Source organism: Cervus elaphus, chromosome 15, assembly GCF_910594005.1.
Source record: "Cervus elaphus chromosome 15, mCerEla1.1, whole genome shotgun sequence".
Classification (NCBI taxonomy): Eukaryota; Metazoa; Chordata; class Mammalia; order Artiodactyla; family Cervidae; genus Cervus; species Cervus elaphus.
In genome coordinates, this window is record NC_057829.1 from 11,245,064 (window position 1) to 11,260,000 (window position 14,937).

At 64.2% G+C, this 14,937-nt stretch overlaps 4 non-coding genes across 4 annotated transcripts; all 4 read right to left on the reverse strand.

The window, feature by feature from the left end:
• Window positions 1-2,813: 2,813 nt before the first annotated feature.
• On the reverse strand, window positions 2,814-2,932 carry LOC122709738. Its single transcript, XR_006345705.1, has one exon. It is a non-coding gene; the product is annotated as a 5S ribosomal RNA (ribosomal RNA).
• Window positions 2,933-6,433: 3,501 nt separating this feature from the next.
• LOC122709750 lies at window positions 6,434-6,552 on the reverse strand. The gene has a single exon (XR_006345712.1). It is a non-coding gene; the product is annotated as a 5S ribosomal RNA (ribosomal RNA).
• A 3,344-nt stretch (window positions 6,553-9,896) lies between these two features.
• LOC122709761 lies at window positions 9,897-10,015 on the reverse strand. The gene has a single exon (XR_006345723.1). It is a non-coding gene; the product is annotated as a 5S ribosomal RNA (ribosomal RNA).
• A 3,515-nt stretch (window positions 10,016-13,530) lies between these two features.
• LOC122709772 lies at window positions 13,531-13,649 on the reverse strand. The gene has a single exon (XR_006345734.1). It is a non-coding gene; the product is annotated as a 5S ribosomal RNA (ribosomal RNA).
• Between the last annotated feature and the right edge of the window lie 1,288 nt (window positions 13,650-14,937).

The following is a 14,937-nucleotide window of genomic DNA, read 5'->3' on the forward strand; positions in this document are numbered from 1 at the left end:
GGGCCAGAGGAAGGGACTGGAGGCCGGGTGTCAGGAGACACAGAGGCAGAGAGAGACTGAGGTTCAGAGACAGACTCGAAGACAGGGAGAGGGAGATGCAGCCGGACAGACAGACGGGAGCGCGCGCGCACGCAGACACACACACACACACACACACACACACACACACACACACACACACACACACACAGACAGGGAGACACAGCGACTGACGGACAGAAGACGGGAGGCAGACACGGGAGAGAGGATGGCATCCGATCCGAGACAGACACAATGGCACAGTCCCTGACCCACCTCAGAGAGAGGCCAGGCGGAAGAAGCAGCTTCCCCAAGGGAGGGGGCATCAGCCTTGGGCCCCGGGCCCCAGCTGCACGCGGTGCCCTGGGGCTGGCAGAGCCCAGTGGGATCCCCAAGACGTCTTGGCAGCCGAGGTCTCAAAGGTCCCCTTCGGCTTGGCTTCCTAATAAGGCAAGACCCAGCCCCCGCCCAAAGGCCAGAGCGTGAGTGTGTGAGAGTGTGTGTGTGTGAGTGTCAGGGGGCAAGGGTGTGGGCGGGCCGACTGGGGTCGGGGGTGGGGGGGTGGGGGGGGCGGGGAGGGGGGGGGGAGGCCGGGGCGGGATACCCAGAATGGAGGGGGAAGGGTGTGGAGCTGGGGGGTTGCATATCATGTGGGGTCCAAGCATACCGGACGGTCATCTTGTTTCTTGCAATCCGAATGCGGAGTGGCCCTCCGGCCTCTTGGAGGCAACCCAGGTCTGCGTTGGGAGTCGGGGCCCCGGTCATCCTCCCGCAGAGGGGCTATGGCCGTGGCGATCCAAAAGTTGGCACGCTGCTACCCGCCATGCCCGCTGACTGGCTGGCCGGCTGGCCAAAGGCCCTGTTGGCTGGAAGATAGGCTACGGCTTGAGGGCGTTCGGGTCATATCTGGTTTTATTCCGATGGTGTGCCTCATCCTAATGTTACTTGGTTGATGATAGGAGAATCTCTGAGTGACACTATTTCCTTGCTTTTCAATGGATCCCTTTTGTTGCAGAACCTTTCCCTTGAAAGTGAAGGAACCTATGTCTGCACAGGCACTAATGCTCTTGCAAAGGCAAAAGCAATTCCGTCCTCCACTAGCTTGGTAAGCACCAAGTCCTTCTTGTCTTCAAGTGCTTCCTATAATACGTGCAAAGGAGGACCCGGTTTTGTGGATTCTGGAGTCAAGGAGTTAACAAGTGGACGTTACATGGTTTTAAGCATTGCTGTCACTGCCCACTTACAAACCGCCTCTAAATTTAACCCTCTGTCTTACCTGTTCTTCTCTCAGAAGGCTGTGACTGCCTTGCTGCTGCTTGTCTGCCTAAGAACCCACAATGAGATATTAACTTTCTGCCCAGAATCAAGATCCTTCATACTCTGCCTCTGTGTGCATGCTTGTGTGCCACGTTGCTTCAGTCCTGCCTGCCTGACTGTTGTGACCCCATGGGCTGTAGCCCGCCAGGCTCCTCTTACTGTAGGAGCCTCCAGGCAAGCATGCTGAAGTAGGTTGTCATGTGGTCCTCCAGGGGATCTTCCCAACCCAGGTATCAAACCCACATCTCCTTCATTCCCTGCATGGGCAGACAGGTTCTTTACTGCTAGCACCACCTGGGAAGCGCATTCTGGCTCTACATCTCCTTAATTTATAACTAAACTCTGTTCTAGGCAACGCAGTTTCCCGCACTCTGATCCAACACCACACACACGCACACACACACAGAGGGAGACACAGCGACTGACGGACAGAAGACGGGAGGCAGGCACAGGAGCGAGGATGGCATCCGATCCGAGACAGACACAGTGGCACAGTCCCTGACCCACCTCAGAGAGAGGCCAGGCTGAAGAAGCAGCTTCCCCAAGGGAGGGGGCGTCAGCCTTGGGCCCCGGGCCCCAGCTGCACGCGGTGCCCTGGGGCTGGCAGAGCCCCCCCCCCCCCAACGTGGCGTCCCCAAGACGTCTTGGCAGCCGAGGTCTCAAAGGTCCCCTTCGGCTTGGCTTCCTAAGGCAAGACCCAGCCCCCGCCCAAAGGCCAGAGGGTGAGTGTGTGAGAGTGTGTGTGCGAGTGTGTCAGGGGGCAAGGGTGTGGGCGGGCCGACTGGGGTCCAGGGGGATACCCAGAATGGAGGGCCGAGGGTGTGGAGGCCGTGGGTTGGGAAGCCTGTGTGGTTCTCTTGCTGTTTCTCTCTCCCTCTTTCTCCATCTCCCTTACCTGTGGTTTCTGGCTCCTGACCTGTCTCGGCGGCAGGGTGGGTGTGTGGGTGTGTGTGTGGGGTGTGTGTGTGTGTGTGTGTGTGTGTGTGTGTGTGTGTGTGTGTGTGAGCCCGCGGGAGAGCACGCGCAGTCGCGTGCGAGGATGGCACTAGGGTTGCGGGTGGGGCTGGGGCGTGGGGCAGCCGCCCCCCCCCCACCCCCCCAGGATTACCTGAGGCTTGCCTAGGGAGCCCCAGACGGAGACTGGAAGGTCATCTGGTTTTTTGGAAGCCGAAAGCGGAGGGGCTCTCGGGCCGCACGGAGGCAGCCCAGGTCTGTGGCGGGCGTCGGACCCCGCCCCCCAGGCCCGGGTCACCCACCCGCGGAGGGGCTGGGGCCGGGGGGATCCAAGAGATGGGACGCCCGCTGCTGCCTGCGAGGGCCGCCGGCTGGAAGGCAGGCGACCGACGGCTGTGAGCGCGGTGGGGTGCGAGGGGCCAGGGTTGGGGCGGGGGCTTGCGGTGCAGGCCACGCCAGGGGTGGGGCTGGGGGAGGTGTGGGGCGGGAGAGGGGGCGGGGGCTAAAGGAGAGGGGAGGCAAAAAGCCTACAGCACCCGGTATTCCCAGGCGGTCTCCCATCCAAGTACTAACCAGGCCCGACCCTGCTTAGCTTCCGAGATCAGACGAGATCGGGCGCGTTCAGGGTGGTATGGCCGTAGACGGAGGCGGCTGCCTCCAAGCGCCCTAAGAGCCCCGCGCCGCGCCGCGCCTCCCTTTCGCTGTGACCTGCCTGCCGGGCGGGCCAGCCGGCCGCACCTCTCCAGGGGCCGCGCGCTGTACCTGAGCCGGACGACCCGCCACCGGACTCCGGCCGGCCAGGGCCGGCAGCCCGGCGGCCGGCCGACGCCGCCCCGCCCCCGCTCACCATCCCCGTGCGTGCGTGCGTGCGGGGGCGGGACGGGCGCGGAGGTCTCGGCGCTCTCCCACCCCGGGCCTCTGCAGGCCCGCCCCCGCTGGGCGGCGCCCCCACCCCCAGCCCGTTCGCTGCACAGGGCCAGGTGGCCCCGGAGGTCTCTGGCTTCCGGGCCCGCCGCTGCCCGCCGCCCGCGGGCCTCTGAGCCTCCTCTGGGCCTCCTGCGCAGCCCAGCTGGAGCCCTGAGCGCCCATCCTGCCCGGCACCTGCCCGGTGCCCAAACCCACGGGGAGCCAGCAGCGCGGCCGACAGGAGCGCGTCAGCCCCGCCCCTTCGCCCTATCCAGGCCCCACTTGCCCCCACGCCGCCCGCCAAGCACAGGACCGTCCTGAGAGAGCAGACGGCCGACAGGCAGGCACACGGACAGACACACAAGACACTCGCCTCACGCACCCACGCCAAGTGAGACAAGCCGGCTGGCGCAAGCTCGTCAGCCAGAGCCAGGGCCCCAGCAACCTGTGAGAGGCCGGGGCCAGAGGAAGGGACTGGAGGCCGGGTGTCAGGAGACACAGAGGCAGAGAGAGACTGAGGTTCAGAGACAGACTCGAAGACAGGGAGAGGGAGATGCAGCCGGACAGACAGACGGGAGCGCGCGCGCACGCAGACACACACACACACACACACACACACACACACACACAGGGAGACACAGCGACTGACGGACAGAAAACGGGAGGCAGACACGGGAGAGAGGATGGCATCCGATCCGAGACAGACACAATGGCACAGTCCCTGACCCACCTCAGAGAGAGGCCAGGCGGAAGAAGCAGCTTCCCCAAGGGAGGGGGCATCAGCCTTGGGCCCCGGGCCCCAGCTGCACGCGGTGCCCTGGGGCTGGCAGAGCCCCGTGGGATCCCCAAGACGTCTTGGCAGCCGAGGTCTCAAAGGTCCCCTTCGGCTTGGCTTCCTAATAAGGCAAGACCCAGCCCCCGCCCAAAGGCCAGAGCGTGAGTGTGTGAGAGTGTGTGTGTGTGAGTGTCAGGGGGCAAGGGTGTGGGCGGGCCGACTGGGGTCGGGGGTGGGGGGGTGGGGGGGCGGGGAGGGGGGGGGAGGCCGGGGCGGGATACCCAGAATGGAGGGGGAAGGGTGTGGAGCTGGGGGGTTGCATATCATGTGGGGTCCAAGCATACCGGACGGTCATCTTGTTTCTTGCAATCCGAATGCGGAGTGGCCCTCCGGCCTCTTGGAGGCAACCCAGGTCTGCGTTGGGAGTCGGGGCCCCGGTCATCCTCCCGCAGAGGGGCTATGGCCGTGGCGATCCAAAAGTTGGCACGCTGCTACCCGCCATGCCCGCTGACTGGCTGGCCGGCTGGCCAAAGGCCCTGTTGGCTGGAAGATAGGCTACGGCTTGAGGGCGTTCGGGTCATACCTGGTTTTATTCCGATGGTGTGCCTCATCCTAATGTTACTTGGTTGATGATAGGAGAATCTCTGAGTGACACTATTTCCTTGCTTTTCAATGGATCCCTTTTGTTGCAGAACCTTTCCCTTGAAAGTGAAGGAACCTATGTCTGCACAGGCACTAATGCTCTTGCAAAGGCAAAAGCAATTCCGTCCTCCACTAGCTTGGTAAGCACCAAGTCCTTCTTGTCTTCAAGTGCTTCCTATAATACGTGCAAAGGAGGACCCGGTTTTGTGGATTCTGGAGTCAAGGAGTTAACAAGTGGACGTTACATGGTTTTAAGCATTGCTGTCACTGCCCACTTACAAACCGCCTCTAAATTTAACCCTCTGTCTTACCTGTTCTTCTCTCAGAAGGCTGTGACTGCCTTGCTGCTGCTTGTCTGCCTAAGAACCCACAATGAGATATTAACTTTCTGCCCAGAATCAAGATCCTTCATACTCTGCCTCTGTGTGCATGCTTGTGTGCCACGTTGCTTCAGTCCTGCCTGCCTGACTGTTGTGACCCCATGGGCTGTAGCCCGCCAGGCTCCTCTTACTGTAGGAGCCTCCAGGCAAGCATGCTGAAGTAGGTTGTCATGTGGTCCTCCAGGGGATCTTCCCAACCCAGGTATCAAACCCACATCTCCTTCATTCCCTGCATGGGCAGACAGGTTCTTTACTGCTAGCACCACCTGGGAAGCGCATTCTGGCTCTACATCTCCTTAATTTATAACTAAACTCTGTTCTAGGCAACGCAGTTTCCCGCACTCTGATCCAACACCACACACACGCACACACACACAGAGGGAGACACAGCGACTGACGGACAGAAGACGGGAGGCAGGCACAGGAGCGAGGATGGCATCCGATCCGAGACAGACACAGTGGCACAGTCCCTGACCCACCTCAGAGAGAGGCCAGGCTGAAGAAGCAGCTTCCCCAAGGGAGGGGGCGTCAGCCTTGGGCCCCGGGCCCCAGCTGCACGCGGTGCCCTGGGGCTGGCAGAGCCCCCCCCCCCCACCGTGGCGTCCCCAAGACGTCTTGGCAGCCGAGGTCTCAAAGGTCCCCTTCGGCTTGGCTTCCTAAGGCAAGACCCAGCCCCCGCCCAAAGGCCAGAGGGTGAGTGTGTGAGAGTGTGTGTGCGAGTGTGTCAGGGGGCAAGGGTGTGGGCGGGCCGACTGGGGTCCAGGGGGATACCCAGAATGGAGGGCCGAGGGTGTGGAGGCCGTGGGTTGGGAAGCCTGTGTGGTTCTCTTGCTGTTTCTCTCTCCCTCTTTCTCCATCTCCCTTACCTGTGGTTTCTGGCTCCTGACCTGTCTCGGCGGCAGGGTGGGTGTGTGGGTGTGTGTGTGGGGTGTGTGTGTGTGTGTGTGTGTGTGTGTGTGTGTGTGTGTGAGCCCGCGGGAGAGCACGCGCAGTCGCGTGCGAGGATGGCACTAGGGTTGCGGGTGGGGCTGGGGCGTGGGGCAGCCGCCCCCCCCCACCCCCCCAGGATTACCTGAGGCTTGCCTAGGGAGCCCCAGACGGAGACTGGAAGGTCATCTGGTTTTTTGGAAGCCGAAAGCGGAGGGGCTCTCGGGCCGCACGGAGGCAGCCCAGGTCTGTGGCGGGCGTCGGACCCCGCCCCCCAGGCCCGGGTCACCCACCCGCGGAGGGGCTGGGGCCGGGGGATCCAAGAGATGGGACGCCCGCTGCTGCCTGCGAGGGCCGCCGGCTGGAAGGCAGGCGACCGACGGCTGTGAGCGCGGTGGGGTGCGAGGGGCCAGGGTTGGGGCGGGGGCTTGCGGTGCAGGCCACGCCAGGGGTGGGGCTGGGGGAGGTGTGGGGCGGGAGAGGGGGCGGGGGCTAAAGGAGAGGGGAGGCAAAAAGCCTACAGCACCCGGTATTCCCAGGCGGTCTCCCATCCAAGTACTAACCAGGCCCGACCCTGCTTAGCTTCCGAGATCAGACGAGATCGGGCGCGTTCAGGGTGGTATGGCCGTAGACGGAGGCGGCTGCCTCCAAGCGCCCTAAGAGCCCCGCGCCGCGCCGCGCCTCCCTTTCGCTGTGACCTGCCTGCCGGGCGGGCCAGCCGGCCGCACCTCTCCAGGGGCCGCGCGCTGTACCTGAGCCGGACGACCCGCCACCGGACTCCGGCCGGCCAGGGCCGGCAGCCCGGCGGCCGGCCGACGCCGCCCCGCCCCCGCTCACCATCCCCGTGCGTGCGTGCGGGCCCGCGGGCCTCTGAGCCTCCTCTGGGCCTCCTGCGCAGCCCAGCTGGAGCCCTGAGCGCCCATCCTGCCCGGCACCTGCCCGGTGCCCAAACCCACGGGGAGCCAGCAGCGCGGCCGACAGGAGCGCGTCAGCCCCGCCCCTTCGCCCTATCCAGGCCCCACTTGCCCCCACGCCGCCCGCCAAGCACAGGACCGTCCTGAGAGAGCAGACGGCCGACAGGCAGGCACACGGACAGACACACAAGACACTCGCCTCACGCACCCACGCCAAGTGAGACAAGCCGGCTGGCGCAAGCTCGTCAGCCAGAGCCAGGGCCCCAGCAACCTGTGAGAGGCCGGGGCCAGAGGAAGGGACTGGAGGCCGGGTGTCAGGAGACACAGAGGCAGAGAGAGACTGAGGTTCAGAGACAGACTCGAAGACAGGGAGAGGGAGATGCAGCCGGACAGACAGACGGGAGCGCGCGCGCACGCAGACACACACACACACACACACACACACACACACACACAGGGAGACACAGCGACTGACGGACAGAAAACGGGAGGCAGACACGGGAGAGAGGATGGCATCCGATCCGAGACAGACACAATGGCACAGTCCCTGACCCACCTCAGAGAGAGGCCAGGCGGAAGAAGCAGCTTCCCCAAGGGAGGGGGCATCAGCCTTGGGCCCCGGGCCCCAGCTGCACGCGGTGCCCTGGGGCTGGCAGAGCCCCGTGGGATCCCCAAGACGTCTTGGCAGCCGAGGTCTCAAAGGTCCCCTTCGGCTTGGCTTCCTAATAAGGCAAGACCCAGCCCCCGCCCAAAGGCCAGAGCGTGAGTGTGTGAGAGTGTGTGTGTGTGAGTGTCAGGGGGCAAGGGTGTGGGCGGGCCGACTGGGGTCGGGGGTGGGGGGGTGGGGGGGCGGGGAGGGGGGGGGAGGCCGGGGCGGGATACCCAGAATGGAGGGGGAAGGGTGTGGAGCTGGGGGGTTGCATATCATGTGGGGTCCAAGCATACCGGACGGTCATCTTGTTTCTTGCAATCCGAATGCGGAGTGGCCCTCCGGCCTCTTGGAGGCAACCCAGGTCTGCGTTGGGAGTCGGGGCCCCGGTCATCCTCCCGCAGAGGGGCTATGGCCGTGGCGATCCAAAAGTTGGCACGCTGCTACCCGCCATGCCCGCTGACTGGCTGGCCGGCTGGCCAAAGGCCCTGTTGGCTGGAAGATAGGCTACGGCTTGAGGGCGTTCGGGTCATATCTGGTTTTATTCCGATGGTGTGCCTCATCCTAATGTTACTTGGTTGATGATAGGAGAATCTCTGAGTGACACTATTTCCTTGCTTTTCAATGGATCCCTTTTGTTGCAGAACCTTTCCCTTGAAAGTGAAGGAACCTATGTCTGCACAGGCACTAATGCTCTTGCAAAGGCAAAAGCAATTCCGTCCTCCACTAGCTTGGTAAGCACCAAGTCCTTCTTGTCTTCAAGTGCTTCCTATAATACGTGCAAAGGAGGACCCGGTTTTGTGGATTCTGGAGTCAAGGAGTTAACAAGTGGACGTTACATGGTTTTAAGCATTGCTGTCACTGCCCACTTACAAACCGCCTCTAAATTTAACCCTCTGTCTTACCTGTTCTTCTCTCAGAAGGCTGTGACTGCCTTGCTGCTGCTTGTCTGCCTAAGAACCCACAATGAGATATTAACTTTCTGCCCAGAATCAAGATCCTTCATACTCTGCCTCTGTGTGCATGCTTGTGTGCCACGTTGCTTCAGTCCTGCCTGCCTGACTGTTGTGACCCCATGGGCTGTAGCCCGCCAGGCTCCTCTTACTGTAGGAGCCTCCAGGCAAGCATGCTGAAGTAGGTTGTCATGTGGTCCTCCAGGGGATCTTCCCAACCCAGGTATCAAACCCACATCTCCTTCATTCCCTGCATGGGCAGACAGGTTCTTTACTGCTAGCACCACCTGGGAAGCGCATTCTGGCTCTACATCTCCTTAATTTATAACTAAACTCTGTTCTAGGCAACGCAGTTTCCCGCACTCTGATCCAACACCACACACACGCACACACACACAGAGGGAGACACAGCGACTGACGGACAGAAGACGGGAGGCAGGCACAGGAGCGAGGATGGCATCCGATCCGAGACAGACACAGTGGCACAGTCCCTGACCCACCTCAGAGAGAGGCCAGGCTGAAGAAGCAGCTTCCCCAAGGGAGGGGGCGTCAGCCTTGGGCCCCTGGGCCCCAGCTGCACGCGGTGCCCTGGGGCTGGCAGAGCCCCCCCCCCCCCCACCGTGGCGTCCCCAAGACGTCTTGGCAGCCGAGGTCTCAAAGGTCCCCTTCGGCTTGGCTTCCTAAGGCAAGACCCAGCCCCCGCCCAAAGGCCAGAGGGTGAGTGTGTGAGAGTGTGTGTGCGAGTGTGTCAGGGGGCAAGGGTGTGGGCGGGCCGACTGGGGTCCAGGGGGATACCCAGAATGGAGGGCCGAGGGTGTGGAGGCCGTGGGTTGGGAAGCCTGTGTGGTTCTCTTGCTGTTTCTCTCTCCCTCTTTCTCCATCTCCCTTACCTGTGGTTTCTGGCTCCTGACCTGTCTCGGCGGCGGGGTGGGTGTGTGTGTGGGGGGTGTGTGTGTGTGTGTGTGTGTGTGTGTGTGTGTGTGTGTGAGCCCGCGGGAGAGCACGCGCAGTCGCGTGCGAGGATGGCACTAGGGTTGCGGGTGGGGCTGGGGCGTGGGGCAGCCGCCCCACCCCCACCCCCCCAGGATTACCTGAGGCTTGCCTAGGGAGCCCCAGACGGAGACTGGAAGGTCATCTGGTTTTTTGGAAGCCGAAAGCGGAGGGGCTCTCGGGCCGCACGGAGGCAGCCCAGGTCTGTGGCGGGCGTCGGACCCCGCCCCCCAGGCCCGGGTCACCCACCCGCGGAGGGGCTGGGGCCGGGGGGATCCAAGAGATGGGACGCCCGCTGCTGCCTGCGAGGGCCGCCGGCTGGAAGGCAGGCGACCGACGGCTGTGAGCGCGGTGGGGTGCGAGGGGCCAGGGTTGGGGCGGGGGCTTGCGGTGCAGGCCACGCCAGGGGTGGGGCTGGGGGAGGTGTGGGGCGGGAGAGGGGGCGGGGGCTAAAGGAGAGGGGAGGCAAAAAGCCTACAGCACCCGGTATTCCCAGGCGGTCTCCCATCCAAGTACTAACCAGGCCCGACCCTGCTTAGCTTCCGAGATCAGACGAGATCGGGCGCGTTCAGGGTGGTATGGCCGTAGACGGAGGCGGCTGCCTCCAAGCGCCCTAAGAGCCCCGCGCCGCGCCGCGCCTCCCTTTCGCTGTGACCTGCCTGCCGGGCGGGCCAGCCGGCCGCACCTCTCCAGGGGCCGCGCGCTGTACCTGAGCCGGACGACCCGCCACCGGACTCCGGCCGGCCAGGGCCGGCAGCCCGGCGGCCGGCCGACGCCGCCCCGCCCCCGCTCACCATCCCCGTGCGTGCGTGCGTGCGGGGGCGGGACGGGCGCGGAGGTCTCGGCGCTCTCCCACCCCGGGCCTCTGCAGGCCCGCCCCCGCTGGGCGGCGCCCCCACCCCCAGCCCGTTCGCTGCACAGGGCCAGGTGGCCCCGGAGGTCTCTGGCTTCCGGGCCCGCCGCTGCCCGCCGCCCGCGGGCCTCTGAGCCTCCTCTGGGCCTCCTGCGCAGCCCAGCTGGAGCCCTGAGCGCCCATCCTGCCCGGCACCTGCCCGGTGCCCAAACCCACGGGGAGCCAGCAGCGCGGCCGACAGGAGCGCGTCAGCCCCGCCCCTTCGCCCTATCCAGGCCCCACTTGCCCCCACGCCGCCCGCCAAGCACAGGACCGTCCTGAGAGAGCAGACGGCCGACAGGCAGGCACACGGACAGACACACAAGACACTCGCCTCACGCACCCACGCCAAGTGAGACAAGCCGGCTGGCGCAAGCTCGTCAGCCAGAGCCAGGGCCCCAGCAACCTGTGAGAGGCCGGGGCCAGAGGAAGGGACTGGAGGCCGGGTGTCAGGAGACACAGAGGCAGAGAGAGACTGAGGTTCAGAGACAGACTCGAAGACAGGGAGAGGGAGATGCAGCCGGACAGACAGACGGGAGCGCGCGCACACGCAGACACACACACACACACACACACACACACACACACACACACACACACAGAGGGAGACACAGCGACTGACGGACAGAAGACGGGAGGCAGACACGGGAGAGAGGATGGCATCCGATCCGAGACAGACACAGTGGCACAGTCCCTGACCCACCTGAGAGAGAGGCCAGGCGGAAGAAGCAGCTTCCCCAAGGGAGGGGGCATCAGCCTTGGGCCCCGGGCCCCAGCTGCACGCGGTGCCCTGGGGCTGGCAGAGCCCCGTGGGATCCCCAAGACGTCTTGGCAGCCGAGGTCTCAAAGGTCCCCTTCGGCTTGGCTTCCTAATAAGGCAAGACCCAGCCCCCGCCCAAAGGCCAGAGCGTGAGTGTGTGAGAGTGTGTGTGTGAGAGTGTCAGGGGGCAAGGGTGTGGGCGGGCCGACTGGGGTCGGGGGTGGGGGCGGTGGGGGGGCGGGGAGGGGGGGGAGGCCGGGGCGGGATACCCAGAATGGAGGGGGAAGGGTGTGGAGCTGGGGGGTTGCATATCATGTGGGGTCCAAGCATACCGGACGGTCATCTTGTTTCTTGCAATCCGAATGCGGAGTGGCCCTCCGGCCTCTTGGAGGCAACCCAGGTCTGCGTTGGGAGTCGGGGCCCCGGTCATCCTCCCGCAGAGGGGCTATGGCCGTGGCGATCCAAAAGTTGGCACGCTGCTACCCGCCATGCCCGCTGACTGGCTGGCCGGCTGGCCAAAGGCCCTGTTGGCTGGAAGATAGGCTACGGCTTGAGGGCGTTCGGGTCATATCTGGTTTTATTCCGATGGTGTGCCTCATCCTAATGTTACTTGGTTGATGATAGGAGAATCTCTGAGTGACACTATTTCCTTGCTTTTCAATGGATCCCTTTTGTTGCAGAACCTTTCCCTTGAAAGTGAAGGAACCTATGTCTGCACAGGTACTAATGCTCTTGCAAAGGCAAAAGCAATTCCGTCCTCCACTAGCTTGGTAAGCACCAAGTCCTTCTTGTCTTCAAGTGCTTCCTATAATACGTGCAAAGGAGGACCCGGTTTTGTGGATTCTGGAGTCAAGGAGTTAACAAGTGGACGTTACATGGTTTTAAGCATTGCTGTCACTGCCCACTTACAAACCGCCTCTAAATTTAACCCTCTGTCTTACCTGTTCTTCTCTCAGAAGGCTGTGACTGCCTTGCTGCTGCTTGTCTGCCTAAGAACCCACAATGAGATATTAACTTTCTGCCCAGAATCAAGATCCTTCATACTCTGCCTCTGTGTGCATGCTTGTGTGCCACGTTGCTTCAGTCCTGCCTGCCTGACTGTTGTGACCCCATGGGCTGTAGCCCGCCAGGCTCCTCTTACTGTAGGAGCCTCCAGGCAAGCATGCTGAAGTAGGTTGTCATGTGGTCCTCCAGGGGATCTTCCCAACCCAGGTATCAAACCCACATCTCCTTCATTCCCTGCATGGGCAGACAGGTTCTTTACTGCTAGCACCACCTGGGAAGCGCATTCTGGCTCTACATCTCCTTAATTTATAACTAAACTCTGTTCTAGGCAACGCAGTTTCCCGCACTCTGATCCAACACCACACACACGCACACACACACAGAGGGAGACACAGCGACTGACGGACAGAAGACGGGAGGCAGGCACAGGAGCGAGGATGGCATCCGATCCGAGACAGACACAGTGGCACAGTCCCTGACCCACCTCAGAGAGAGGCCAGGCTGAAGAAGCAGCTTCCCCAAGGGAGGGGGCGTCAGCCTTGGGCCCCGGGCCCCAGCTGCACGCGGTGCCCTGGGGCTGGCAGAGCCCCCCCCCCCCACCGTGGCGTCCCCAAGACGTCTTGGCAGCCGAGGTCTCAAAGGTCCCCTTCGGCTTGGCTTCCTAAGGCAAGACCCAGCCCCCGCCCAAAGGCCAGAGGGTGAGTGTGTGAGAGTGTGTGTGCGAGTGTGTCAGGGGGCAAGGGTGTGGGCGGGCCGACTGGGGTCCAGGGGGATACCCAGAATGGAGGGCCGAGGGTGTGGAGGCCGTGGGTTGGGAAGCCTGTGTGGTTCTCTTGCTGTTTCTCTCTCCCTCTTTCTCCATCTCCCTTACCTGTGGTTTCTGGCTCCTGACCTGTCTCGGCGGCAGGGTGGGTGTGTGGGTGTGTGTGTGGGGTGTGTGTGTGTGTGTGTGTGTGTGTGTGTGTGTGTGTGTGTGAGCCCGCGGGAGAGCACGCGCAGTCGCGTGCGAGGATGGCACTAGGGTTGCGGGTGGGGCTGGGGCGTGGGGCAGCCGCCCCCCCCCACCCCCCCAGGATTACCTGAGGCTTGCCTAGGGAGCCCCAGACGGAGACTGGAAGGTCATCTGGTTTTTTGGAAGCCGAAAGCGGAGGGGCTCTCGGGCCGCACGGAGGCAGCCCAGGTCTGTGGCGGGCGTCGGACCCCGCCCCCCAGGCCCGGGTCACCCACCCGCGGAGGGGCTGGGGCCGGGGGATCCAAGAGATGGGACGCCCGCTGCTGCCTGCGAGGGCCGCCGGCTGGAAGGCAGGCGACCGACGGCTGTGAGCGCGGTGGGGTGCGAGGGGCCAGGGTTGGGGCGGGGGCTTGCGGTGCAGGCCACGCCAGGGGTGGGGCTGGGGGAGGTGTGGGGCGGGAGAGGGGGCGGGGGCTAAAGGAGAGGGGAGGCAAAAAGCCTACAGCACCCGGTATTCCCAGGCGGTCTCCCATCCAAGTACTAACCAGGCCCGACCCTGCTTAGCTTCCGAGATCAGACGAGATCGGGCGCGTTCAGGGTGGTATGGCCGTAGACGGAGGCGGCTGCCTCCAAGCGCCCTAAGAGCCCCGCGCCGCGCCGCGCCTCCCTTTCGCTGTGACCTGCCTGCCGGGCGGGCCAGCCGGCCGCACCTCTCCAGGGGCCGCGCGCTGTACCTGAGCCGGACGACCCGCCACCGGACTCCGGCCGGCCAGGGCCGGCAGCCCGGCGGCCGGCCGACGCCGCCCCGCCCCCGCTCACCATCCCCGTGCGTGCGTGCGTGCGGGGGCGGGACGGGCGCGGAGGTCTCGGCGCTCTCCCACCCCGGGCCTCTGCAGGCCCGCCCCCGCTGGGCGGCGCCCCCACCCCCAGCCCGTTCGCTGCACAGGGCCAGGTGGCCCCGGAGGTCTCTGGCTTCCGGGCCCGCCGCTGCCCGCCGCCCGCGGGCCTCTGAGCCTCCTCTGGGCCTCCTGCGCAGCCCAGCTGGAGCCCTGAGCGCCCATCCTGCCCGGCACCTGCCCGGTGCCCAAACCCACGGGGAGCCAGCAGCGCGGCCGACAGGAGCGCGTCAGCCCCGCCCCTTCGCCCTATCCAGGCCCCACTTGCCCCCACGCCGCCCGCCAAGCACAGGACCGTCCTGAGAGAGCAGACGGCCGACAGGCAGGCACACGGACAGACACACAAGACACTCGCCTCACGCACCCACGCCAAGTGAGACAAGCCGGCTGGCGCAAGCTCGTCAGCCAGAGCCAGGGCCCCAGCAACCTGTGAGAGGCCGGGGCCAGAGGAAGGGACTGGAGGCCGGGTGTCAGGAGACACAGAGGCAGAGAGAGACTGAGGTTCAGAGACAGACTCGAAGACAGGGAGAGGGAGATGCAGCCGGACAGACAGACGGGAGCGCGCGCGCACGCAGACACACACACACACACACACACACACACACACACACACACAGGGAGACACAGCGACTGACGGACAGAAAACGGGAGGCAGACACGGGAGAGAGGATGGCATCCGATCCGAGACAGACACAATGGCACAGTCCCTGACCCACCTCAGAGAGAGGCCAGGCGGAAGAAGCAGCTTCCCCAAGGGAGGGGGCATCAGCCTTGGGCCCCGGGCCCCAGCTGCACGCGGTGCCCTGGGGCTGGCAGAGCCCCGTGGGATCCCCAAGACGTCTTGGCAGCCGAGGTCTCAAAGGTCCCCTTCGGCTTGGCTTCCTAATAAGGCAAGACCCAGCCCCCGCCCAAAGGCCAGAGCGTGAGTGTGTGAGAGTGTGTGTGTGTGAGTGTCAGGGGGCAAGGGTGTGGGCGGGCCGACTGGGGTCGGGGGTGGGGGGGTGGGG